Source organism: Harmonia axyridis, chromosome 4 (genome assembly GCF_914767665.1).
Source record: "Harmonia axyridis chromosome 4, icHarAxyr1.1, whole genome shotgun sequence".
Lineage (NCBI taxonomy): Eukaryota > Metazoa > Arthropoda > Insecta > Coleoptera > Coccinellidae > Harmonia > Harmonia axyridis.
The window spans coordinates 34863691-34877208 of NC_059504.1; the positions used below are offsets into that span (position 1 = coordinate 34863691).

At 33.3% G+C, this 13518-nt stretch overlaps 1 protein-coding gene across 2 annotated transcripts in view; it reads left to right on the forward strand.

Annotated features, from left to right (window-relative positions):
- The window catches only part of LOC123677732 (extracellular sulfatase SULF-1 homolog), an 84790-nt gene that overhangs the window by 28332 nt on the left and 42940 nt on the right, over window positions 1-13518 (forward strand). The window lies entirely within an intron of this gene.

Consider the following 13518-nt stretch of genomic DNA (forward strand, 5'->3'; position numbering starts at 1 on the left):
GATTTTTTCTCATCAAACTATAAAAATCATAAAAGTTTCAGTTTCACACGGAAAATTTACCAAGATAGCAAATACTATCCCCAAAAATCTACAAAAATTAATTTTTCGAATTTTCTCATCAATAATAAATGAGCAAAAATTTCACGATTCTTCAAACGTTCAGTAGAATTACCAGAAATTGGGAAGTTCCTAAATGAGGCCAATTAGCAAACAACCCGGATTTTAGTGCATAAAGTTTGGCATCGGATAGAACAACTCTTTTTATGGAAAAAAATTTCTATATAAAAATAATATACAGTTTCATTTTCGAGATACTAGGTGTTAAAGTTTGAAGATCAAATGAGTTTTTTCTTATAACTCCAGTATTATTACATTCCAAAATTTTCTTATTGTTTGAGTGACTTTCAGAAATGTTCAATTAAATGCCATCTGAAAGCATTACAATACACCACATCAATTTTTGTACTTAATTTATTATCAAAGAGAGTGTTCGAAGAATTAATTTTTGTACATGTACATTTTATGAAAAAAAAATTCAAAAGACCTCTTTTTTTAAGAAGCTCTGTTGATTTCAGAAATGAAACAGTTCTTTTAAAAAAAAAAGAAACAGTGGTTTTCAATGAGAAAAGGATCATCGCACCCCTATATATACGCCATTGGATAAGTTTAGCAGGAGACTCTTACCTAATTCGAAACATTACATTACCTAAAATTGAAACAATGAATGTAATAATACTAGAGTTATAAGAAAAAACTGATATTTTTTCAAACTTTAACACCCAGTATCTCGAAAACGAAGGTTTATAGGGATTTTTTTCTCATGAAAAGAGTTCTTCTATCCGATGCCAAAATTTATGCACTAAAATCTGGAACACCCTGAATATTATCCTTTGTATCCGGGTAGTTTGCTAATTGGTATCATTTAGGAACTTCCAAATTTCTGGTCATTTCACTAAACGTTTGAAGAATCGTGAAATTATCTCCACTCGCATTGCTTCACTGTTTCTCTTGCATTTGATGAGAAAAGAGTCTAATACTGAATTTTAAAAAACTACGTGAAAGCCATGAAACTATGTACCTACGTAGTTCTTTAGTATTATTTCCCCATGAAATGCCTATTAGCATTTAATGAACAATTTCGAATCATTTTATGTTCTGAAAATGGCTTTTATGGCATTAATCCAATCTCACCTTCACATAGGATTCAGCCCAAAGCTTAAGACTCTGCGTTTTGCTGCTCTTTTACTATTAATCTGTCATTAATTCGCAGTTTATCCTTTTCAGAATCCATTAGGCTTTCAACTGCTACATGTATCCTATAAATACTGCATAACTAGCTGAAAATACTGCTTATTTCACGGGGAAGTTTATTATTTCCTCCATTCCAACTTTATTCAAAGAGTTTTATTGATTTCTAAAACAGAAAGCATGAAAGGATTCTGAGATTTTCATACTTCTTAGTAAATATTATTCAATTCATTGTTTCAATGAATCCTTCTCCTCCGTGGGACCTCTAAGAAGGTTAGAGTTTGTATGAGTTGGAAAAACCTGCGTAAGTCCAATCGCCACTTGAAGATATCGATCTCTCTTGAAAATACATCCGACACATTCTACAAAACGAGGTGTTTACTCTTGAATTCGTCCTGTAATTTTAGACCCTGAAAAGAGGTTGATATCTAGAATAAAATGTAGAAACGTGGAATTTTAACTGATCAAGAAGATCTGGGAAATCTATGTAACCTCTGACGAGTATGAAAAGAGACTCTAGATCTCTGCGAGTTCTTGATACTTCAAAAGTATATTATTTAAAAAGGGTAATATATTATATATACCTAAACATATTTATTTCTTTAACAAATTGTGACAAATATGTCCAAAATTAAAAACCCTGCAATGAGTAGATTTTTTCTAATTTTTCGAAAAATGCTAAGAAGATAGCACTTTTGGTAGGTACTCAGTTCGAAACAAAACAGTCCTATGTGGACCAACCAAGCACTTTGATAACTTGGTTAATAACAGATTATTAAACTGCCTCTGACAATTAATGGTGAGCCATTCTGATATAAAGAGTTTCCATATTAGACACAACAAAATCCAAGCTGAATATTTAAAGGGTGTTAAAAAGTTATCTCCGCCTACGATACCTAAACTTTGTTATTGAAAATAATAATCCAAAAAATGAACCAAAATAAACCGACGAAACGAATAGACGCTGCGGCGTTCCATGAATATTTTATAGCGTCAAAAGCTTCCAAAGGGTCTCGTTGAAATGATAATAATCTCCTATTAGCATCCCACGGCAACAATAAGCCCTAGACATACGTCTTCTTAGAGGAGAAGAATGCGAGCGCATCTGTCCTCTGTCAGAATTCAAAATAGTACAATAGAAAATGTCATCTCCAATAAAATAATAATATGTCCATTAAAAGAGCACGAAATGTCGTCGAGTGCCAAGCAATTTGGCCGAATTAACATATTTAAAATATGATAGAACCCCTTTGTCGACATAGCATGGGCTTAAATTCGTGTGGGCATCCTGGTGATTTATTTCCATTTTTATAAACAAGTGCATCTTATATTACATTTGAAACTTCCTACCTACCACGCACGTTGCAAGCGCGCCTGCAAGAGTCAGCTGGGTACAGATATGCAATACCGCGTAACTAATTAACATCGCAAAAATGCAATATCGAACCGTTCCATAGGTATTCTAGTATCACATAAAAAGAATGATGAAGAGTGATGTTACACCACTAATTTTCACGTCAGTATTAGACCGGGTAACTTGACGGAGATTCCAATGTTCCGATACTCGGAATGTAATTCTGTAATGAATCTTAATATTATGTTGGACAAATTATATGGCAATTTTACCGTTTACCTAAACATTGATTGGAAATTGCACCGTCTTCTGAACGACGTTTTTGCAGCAAAATGATCGTTTTAACTTAACAGAAAAATTTGGTCGTTTAACGATATAAAAATAAATCCAAAATTGAAGTATGGATTCAGATGATGAATTATTATTGGATCATAATATTAAATTGAGACTAATCAACTTAGAGGGAGGGACCATATGTCATTTTCGGTAGGCAAATTTTGTCCCTAACATGAACTTTCAAATTTGACATGAAGCGCGCGGAAATGAAAACATATCAGTGATACGATATTTCACTCAATTCGCTAATTTCTCCACAAAGAACGCACTTCTTATGTCCCATAGTGAATCAAAGTTTCATATGAACTGAAATTCCTATATTGAAATATATCAGAAATTCAACTTCAAGCGCGCCAAAACTTCAAGAGCAAAAGTTGCCAAACTTTGGATTTCAGCAGGTAGATACAGAAAATAATAAATATTCTGCTTATTATAAATTCGACAATTAGGAAGGAATCGGATCCCAAATATTCAAATTTTCATTTTTAATCGGGAATCACTCAAATAAATATATTTCATTTAATATAATATACATTCATAACGATATAGTAAAATTGTGGATTTGAAAATAAAACACAATCCGACAACCTAATCTAACCATCTTGGGGACATGTAAAAATTGCGTATACTTCCTCTATCTATGAACTGATCTATTTCGGGTTTCCACGAAAAGTGTACAATAGGAAACAACACTTCAACTAGATCGAACTACATACACTCGGAACTACACTTTCTTTAGACGTTTTCGGCTCACGAAGGATACTGTTATGTATTTGCTGCAATTGATCGAACATGAATTGAAATATGATAATAACTCGGTTGTAGATCATAGATAGATAGATTCCTTCTTGTTTTTGGCGTCATATACTGAAATGATCATAATTGAATCATTGAGTTCATGTAGGGTTAACTGAACAGACCTTTGGGATATGAAATACTCGGAACTAACTGAAACTCGCCCTCTTTAAATGTTCTTTATTATTATTAACTTCTTCCGCAATAATGTCCCACACATTATGTTTTCCTCTCTAGAAACATTGTAGGTTTTTTGTTCTCCAACACATTTTAATGCCTTGAGTAAATATTGACCAATATGGCAATTTTTCATCTGGGTAAAAACGAACACGCCGACTGCTTTTATATGATTTACTGTTTATTTGTGAATATAAGAAATGATCAATGTTGAATGCAGAGGTTCAATGGCTTTGACTGGAACCACACAAGCACAGAACATTACACTAGAAAATTGAAATTCTTGATTTCTCTATGCTTACCCTCGAAAAGTTATAATTTTACCAAATTGATCTCTTGTTCAACTAAACGCCTATCATTCGCAAATGGTTCAATCGGAATAAATTATAAACATAGATTGAGAATAAAAATTGATTAGTTCATCAATGTTTATTTTTTGGACAGTACCTACCACTGGCCATTAATCGTACCTTTTGAAATCACTGCAATTGAGACAAAAAATATTCCAGAATTTTAAACTGAAATCAAAACGTGAGTGACATATTTTCCAAGACAAGTATTTATAAGGAAATATGTGAAGTATTTTACACATTCTATTTCTTGCTCCATACTACACTGGATATGAATAAAACTTACACTCAGAAATAATTATGAGATAAATATAACATTTTGCGCATAGATTAAGGATTTTTTGGGAAATATCACAGAGTTAATTTATTGGTACCACGAGAAATACACGAATATCGGTTCTACACAATTTCGAAAAATACTGCCCAAAAAGTAGGGGTCGCAAAGTTCTTCAAAATTTCGACATCTTGTCTTTTCAAGAGAAGATAAGACATTTCATATCAATAATAAGATTTAGTATTGTCAAGAAAAAACAAAAAAATCTTGAAATATCATGACTAATAATAGAAATATTACAATACAACGAAACAATTTTCTATTATTTGTACATTTTTTGCTATAATGATTCACAAAAATATTAATAGACAGTAATAAAAGATAATCTTATTTATTTCGAATTAGATTTTGAAAATGGGCTCATAATCCCTTTGTTTTCGAGATACAGGATTTAAAATTTCCTTTTTTTTCAAGAATTTTGTCATAGTAACTTCCCTTCACAAGTTATTTTACTTAAATTCGGCATAGATATTTCAATTTGAAGTTTTCCTCATATGATATGCTTATTTTGAATACAAATCTGCAGCGTGATATTTTTTGTAAAACAGAGCCCGCCGCTTCTTTCGTTCAGAACTTTTTTTTGTGGACCATTAGTAGTTAAGAAAAATGTAAAAAAAACTTTGTTCTAGCACCTAATACACTTTTTGATTTCTGGTGATTTTGTAGTATAGTATATCCAAAGTCACTTGTAGGGAGCCAGAATATTTCGAATATACAAGGGTTGTCCAAGTTTCTAGAAATACCTTTGCGGCCAGTGAATTTATTGCCTAACAATACTTTCGAATAAACTCCGGTATTTTGTGGATCGCAGTATCCACATCAAAGGGACATTTGGCCAATTGTTTTTATAAACTAGTTCAAGTGACTTTGGATATACTATACTTGCTACCGATCTCGAGAAAAAAAATCGAATAATTCTTTAGTGATCCTCAAGAAAATCCGAATTATTATAAAAATCTACTAAGTAAGCTGTGATGAATATATAAATTAAGTTTCGGTACTTTTTTACCCAACCTGTAGCGAATATTAATGAAGATTCGATAAACTGATATAATAATCACAAAAATGTAGGACTACAAGAAACACTCTGTATATCCAAATAAAGCGTTTGCGGCTCCATAATTATAGGATTTTTTTTCTTCGAATTATCCAAAGAATCCCTCATTTTTCTTTGTACCTCCAATTTAATAAAACCCTGTACATTGCTCTTAATTTTTTTTTTTAGTTTTTCTGAATTGATTTCAAATTAACGTGTCTCAGCAGCTAGGCCATTGGCACAAGGTACAATGTACTTATCCTCTAGGCATAACAAATAATACAGTTCATAAAATATTCACAAAAAAGAAAACATTGAACTAAAATGATAACAATCAAATTTGATTGTATTGATAGCTTCTATTTTCAAACAATTGGAAAGTATTTATGTAAATATGAAGTGAACGAATTCATTGTAATTTTTCAAAATAAAGAGGTTTTCTATGATACTAAAAACCGATATTACCTACTTTAAAAATATTAAAAAATATATAATTTGCAAGTATTGTCAGTTTCACGCAGATAATACGAGAAAAAAGTGATTGCATAAATATATAGCCTGTTGCAGCATTCTTCATCTTCTCTAATTCCGATTCACCTCACACAGAAAAATGAACTGAATATTATGGACCGATAGAATGTACGCAGCGATGTAAGGTATGATACACTAAAAATCTCTGAATATGGTGTCTTCAACGCGTAACAAAAATTGTTGTGCGGAGGTGTTACGGTACGAAGTTCTGTTGCATGTACGTCTGTACCCAGCCTTAATTAGGTACGTGTTTGAGTTTGGAAACGGAATGGAGTTAAATAAGTCATAAAATCTATACGGTGTGTGGGCGTCAGAATCTCATAACTGGATAACAGATCAGACGTAAGCGGTGAGATTCACGACTTATAAATGATAGATAATTGCCGGCGATGACAGGATTTATGGTTTTGTACGAATCGATGATACTTCGAAATATTAATTTCCGGATGTTGATTTTACAAGAGATTGAGAGTCGTTGATTAGAAAACGAATATTCAGAAGGAATGAAAAAATCAAATAATCATCATCAATATCATTCCTTTGAAAATCCGAAAAAAAGGGTCAAATATTCTATGTGGTATCATATTAACGATTAGCATCATATTTCTCGATTTCGTTAGTTTTCAAAAAATAAATTTTATATTTGTTCCCTTGATTTCAGCCTAATAATTTATTATTATTATCATAATTAATATCCAACTTCAGCCTCTTAAGGTAGGGGAGAAAACTCTTCTCGGCTTTGCATCTCTTCGCTGATGGGAACTTCCACTCAAACAAAGTATTTTAAATATAACGGTGAATGGAATGATAATTAGGAGAATTATTTCCCACTGGGGCCTTCGTTTTTTTTTGCCCCTTTTGACGCATTCTTCATGAAAACCCAATTGCACTGTCATATGATTTTATTAATTCATTACGGAAATATTCAGATTTCCAACATTTCGTTTTCTCCGAAATACACAAAAAAATGAAAGCATTGACGTGAAGTCAGAAGCTTTTGAGCGTTCGTTCAATAATAACCCGATTGCGTTCTTGGAAACCACATACAACTATATACTATTCTTTGGTCTCCAAGGGCGCAATTGATGCATCAATCAAGTAGCTCCCACCAGTTTCTGAGTTCTCACTTCTCGTCAGTAATTTCCTTATTTTTCTTTAATAATTCTATAGCAGATCCATTCATTCTGCCATACCTTGTAGAACAAAAAGAACAAAATCGTTGGAGAATATTTCAGAATCACGCATATTTCATAGTTATTTTTGTTTATTTTACGTTGGTACTAGGAACTCTCCTCTTACGGATTTATATATTTATCTGTTTCATTTGTGATTCAGATAACTGTTCATCCAATATTTTTCAATGCAGGAATTTCTAAATGATATTTATGTAAATATTCCATTTATATAGTGTATTCATATTTATATAGTAAAAAATTTTTCAATTGGAGAAAATAATGTATAACACTCATACAGAAGACTGAAAACTAATTCATTCAAAGACTCGACACGGGTGACTATAACTACTTTTTCCGAGACTTTTTCTTTGGTTTGTTATTTCCTTCATTGTAGTAAAATATCGTTTCTAACGACGAAATTCAACCGTGACAATATACCTGTTTCATCCCAACCGACCTGTGCTATTGAAACACTCAGAGAATTTTATCAGGACTTATTTCGAAATATTTATAAATTTCTGAAAATATTGACCACTCTGACTATTACCACTACTACTTCAGAAATATCCTTTTCCTCCATTAAACTCCTGAGAGACTCCACAGCCCAGAAAAGACTGAATGGGTTGACGCTAATGTCGATTCATAGAGGAATACATATAGAAAACGAGTAGGCCATAGAATCATTTGCCTCCAAAAATTTAAAAGGGTCCATATCATTTTGTGATATGTATCAGACTTCAGGCTATATAATTTCAGAGTATATTTTCATATTTTTATTAATTTATTTTACTATGTTACTTTTTTTTATCAATAAATCGAGTTTTATTCCAAGCAGTGTCAAATATTATTTCATGAAAACGGCCGCAATACAAAGACAGATAAGATAAAGTGATTTTACAGCATGACAATGCTCGAACCCATGTTGCGAAAGTGGTCAAGACATACTTGGAAACGTTGAAATGGGAAGTCCTATCACCGCACCCGCCGTATTCTCCAAACGTTGCTTCCTCGGACTATTACTTGTTTCCATCAAATGCACACGCCTGGATGACCTGCACTTTTGGTCTTATGAAGAAGTAAATAATAATAACAATTAGTTATTCGTACGCTTCCCGAAAGATGGGATAAAGTAATGGCCAGCGATGGACAATACTTTGAATCATAAAAAAACTGGTTATACATTTGTATAACCAGTTTTTCACAATAAAGCCTCGAATTTTGGAAAAAACGATGGAAGCAAAGTTGTTGCCTATTGTATACTATGCTTGTAATTTTCCACTTATGTTCGATTCATTGAAAAATTGAAAAATATTCGAATGATTCGGTTCTCTGGTAATATGTAGTTGCCACAATTCTCTCAGAATATTTTATTTTTCTCTGCTTTGTGATATCACCAAATTCTTGCTGAACCCATTCTAACCTATTCTAGAAGCACCGATAAAAGCACTCCTCAAGGGTGTTTTTTTAGAGCTATAGAACTTTAAATTGCAATAAAACAACGATGGATTATTCGATTGACATGAATTTTATTTATCCGCAAGATAATCTTGATGCATTACATTTTAAATATGATTTCTGGCATATGACCGCCACGGCTGGCTCGGATGTAGTCCAATCTGGACGTCCAATTTTCGATGACTTTTTCCAACATTTGTGGCCGTATATCGGCAATAACGAATGTTGCCTTCCAAATGGTCAAGGGTTTGTGGCTTATCTGCATAGACCAATGACTTTACATAGCCCCACAGAAACTAGTCTAGCGGTGTTAAATCACAAGATCTTGGAGGTCAATTCACAGATTCAAAACGTGAAATTAGGCGGTCACCAAACGTGTCTTTCAATAAATCGATTGTAGCACGAGCTGTGTGACATGTTGCGCCGTCTTGTTGGAACCACAGCTACTAGACATCATGGTTTTTCAATTCAGGAATGAAAAAGTTGGTAATCATGACTCTAAACCGACCACAATGACTGTAACGTTCTGGCCATCATCGTTTTTGAAGAAGTACGGACCAATGATTCCACCAGCCCATTAAGCGCACCAAACAGTCAGTTTTTCTGGATGTAACGGTGTTTCGACATACACTCGAGGATTAGCTTCACTTCAAATGCGGCAATTTTGTTTGTTGACGTAGCCATTCAACCAGAAGTGCGCTTCATAGCTAAACAAAATAAAATGGACGTAGTGCGCGATACGTATTCCACACAGAACAATTATTTTCGAAATGAAATTGCACTTTTTGCAAGCGTTGTTCAGGCGTGAGTCTATTCATGATTAATTGCCAAACAAAACTGAGAATAAATCACTTAACAGCTGTTAAATCGGTCGCCATCTTGAACAGTAATGCCAACTTGAAGTTATATACCTCGAAAAAAAACAATCGTTATAAGAAACAATCACAAATCTTGAGGAGGTTCAGAGATTGTGAGGCTAGACTGTTTCCATTCTTGAATAAGTACGGAACGCCGTTCCCTTACATCAAAGTCTGTAAAAAGACATGAAATTGTTTCCCGGTAATGAGAAAAGCCAGGCCACAGCTATTTCCGTTTACCATAATGGGGGATTGGGTTATCTACCTGCATTCAATCGGCTACATTTAATTTGACAGAGTAGGGCATATCTGAAATTGTTTCCACTTCCTGATTTCGAAGAAAAGAGCATAATCGTCAACTCCGGCCACCGAATAGGTCGGTTTGTAGTCACCGCAAATTAGTCACTAAAAGTTAAACTAATTAAGTTCCTTTGTTCTTCTATATTCAGTGTATTACAAAGCATGATAATCGAACAAACTATTCTATTTTCTTCATTTCAGCGAATATCCGGCATTTACACTGAGGAATTCTCTCGTTTGCGTTGATACATCAAATACCAGTCAAAACCTAATGATATGGGTTTAATGCAAAAAAATTTTAAATCTTCAGCAGAATGGTGTTTAACTTCTAAATTGCTCTCGTATACTCATTACATCTGTGAAATATTCTATTATAAGAGCAATGTTTATTATTGATGCAATAATTTCTATATAGGTACAAACATGATAATACCTTAAGTGTAGTCCACTCGAAAACCTAACTCAAGTTCAAAAAAATTCGAGAAAGGCAGTGATTTGGTATCAGATACTTCTCAGTGAACTGTTTACAGTTTCAAAAAATATTTTTTCGGCAACCGTCCGAGAAGTGCTCACTTCCCGGACGCTTTTTCTTTGAGAAAGTAGCATTTCCCGGCCTAGTCCGGGAAGTACGTACTTCCCGGACTAGGCCGGAAAAGAATCATAGAATCCACAGCAACCGAGATAACCGGCTGACAGTTCATATGAAATTAGTTGTCAAAAATTTTCATGTTTTTTTATCGCAATCGCAATAAAATATGGAAAGCAGCAGCGATAGTGTTATTTTACTTGGTAGCCGAAAAAAAAATGTACGCAACACGCCCGAAAATGGTTTTTTTGGACTCACAGACTTCCAGGACTCGCTTACGCTCGTCCTGGAATTTTGTCTATTCGTCTAAAAAAACCCCATTTTCCGGACTTGTTACGTAAATTACTATTCTCTATTTCAGTATCGTAATGAGTTCATTACAGTTCTAAAAACAGTGCTGTAATGAACTCATTACAGCATCGTTTTCAGTTATATTTTTCGTTTTGTGGTTGTCTATACTGTCTTCCAATCCTATCAAATTTCAACAAATGTCAATAATTGTCAATATAATTTGGATATAGTGAAATGATTTGCAACATTATTCGCAATTTCTCTTAATTCTGGTGGTGTTTAATTGATTTCGTCAGACATAAATCACGAATTTAATGCGTAATTGTATATTATTTCAGAATTCGAAACGTACGATTCATATCCCATTTCCGTAATCTGTCAATTTTCGTAACATTCACACCAACTGCCAAGATAAATACAAAAGTCACTAGGATATATAATCTGAATTTTTCATTGAATTTCGACAATATTTCACAAAACTTGAATGAAATAGAGAAAATATCGTCTAATACAAGTTGCAGAAGGCAATTACAACACTCAGTATCGTAATGAGTTCATTACAGTACTAAAAACAATGTTGTAATGAGTTCATTACAGCATTGTTTCAGTTATATTTTTCATTTTGTGGTTGTCTACACTGACTTACGATCCTATCAAATTTCAAGACATTTCTATTGTCAATGTATAATCTGAATGTTGCATTGAATTTCGACTATATTTCATCAAAATATCGAATGACATAGTGAAAATATCGTCTCATGCTCGTTGCAGAAGACAATTTCAACACTCATTCGAAAACTCACTCCTTCGTCGCTCGTTTTCGAATTTCGCATTCGTGTTGGAATAGGAGATCTTTCTGCAACTTGTTTTAGAATATACAATTGCGGAATATGGAATGAGCAATATGTTCGAAGAATACTTTGGCCCGCATGATTATTTCAGGGCTCTGAAATCCATCATTTTCTCCAAATATCTATATTTTTCGAATTTTTTAACAAGATTTATTCAGAATTGATAAAATGACTGTTTGAGTCGACTCATTCAAGTAGAATTCGTCAAAATCAATTCAGTTAATACCGTCGCGCATACAATATCTAGAACGAAATTCGCCAGACTTGAAATTATCAGGGTAAATTGAGGCTTCGAAAAAATTGCTCAAGTTTATCAGTAGGCAAAATTAAACATACACCCATATTATAATTCATCAGAACGAGTCTAGCAGAAAGCGATATATTGAGATCCCGCCTGTACAATGTGTTTGTTTCATGTTAAAATACCACTTATAAAGAAGTTATGAGAACTTTTCATTTCACGCAATTTTCCAATTTTCTCATGTAGCTTGAAAACAATTGAATTTATGAGCCTGCGGTTTTCACCAAATTATTCTCTGAAAAATCAAGCCTAAAAATGTGCCATCCTTTTTTTGCTTGAAGGGTTTCTGAGTTCCCCTCAGTAGGCAACGAATTTGGGACACCCGATAAAGTGAAATAACTACGGAATTCCATTTTTGTTATTTAACAAAAGTCAATAGAGACTAGGGAAAAATTGCCTTCGGTAGGTTAATTAATTTTCATCGTACCAAGATAATTTATTATTCGATTGAATTATCTACGTTCGTTAGCTTTGAATTCCAGCATTTGGAATTTCCAAATGAACTAACAATAATCTGAATAATCTAGAAATACCTTTGTGCAACTATTCAACCAGTAATTAGTATTTGTATTGATTCTTTGCAAGCTTATCCATGGCAGCGGTTTCAAACAGACCTTTCTATCTCAGGACATTGCAGAAGGTTAAACACATATGGCATTCCTCAGGAATCAGTTTCCCACTAAGTATAGGAACGATAGGAATGCTAGCTAGAACACTCAATTGATCAAGACTTGAAAATTCCGTTTTAGCGATTGGGGAATGTTGTTGATTTTCAGTTGATGTAAAGAATGTTTGCTCCTAACAATCTTAAGTCTATTTTTGTTCATTTTTAGTTTATTATTCCAAAAAGATACTTTGGGATTCGAGAAAAGTAATTAATTAATTTAATTTTTACAGTTCACGTTTTGAAATGTATAGAATCCCTAGAATTAAAAAAATCTTTCTTTCACTCTCCAGAGCTTTACTCGAAAACTACGAGAGCTTTTCTCATGGAATTTGGAACGAAAATCAGATCTTCATCCAACTCTGAGCGAAATATGTATAAAATCTCAATTTCTTCTGTGCTCATTTAAATACATACCTTTTGAAATTGAAGAGAACAAATTGTTTCCATTGAAGTATTGTGTAAAAAAAATTATGAACGTGGAACAATGTAACAACTAAATGGTATAGTAGGCAAAGCACACTGTGTGGGAGTAACAGAAGCGGTTATGGCGAATAACAAGCTAATAAATATGGCAGGTAGAGACCACAGATTCCAAATATTATTTTGAATTTTTACTATATGCTTTCAAAATACCAATATGACCATTTTTGAACGCTTGAATAATCGTGTATGGTCTCAAACGATGAGATTCAACTTACTTATGAGGAATTCGTCCTCGAATATAAATATGTATGTCCGTCCGATTCGGTGCGGTCGTAAACTCGATAACTCTCGAACTGAAGAATCTAGAAACTTGAAATTGATTTTTGTTGGCTTCTCTTAAACTTTCTTCTACCTTTCACAACTAGTATAATTGTTATTGAGCATGTATATA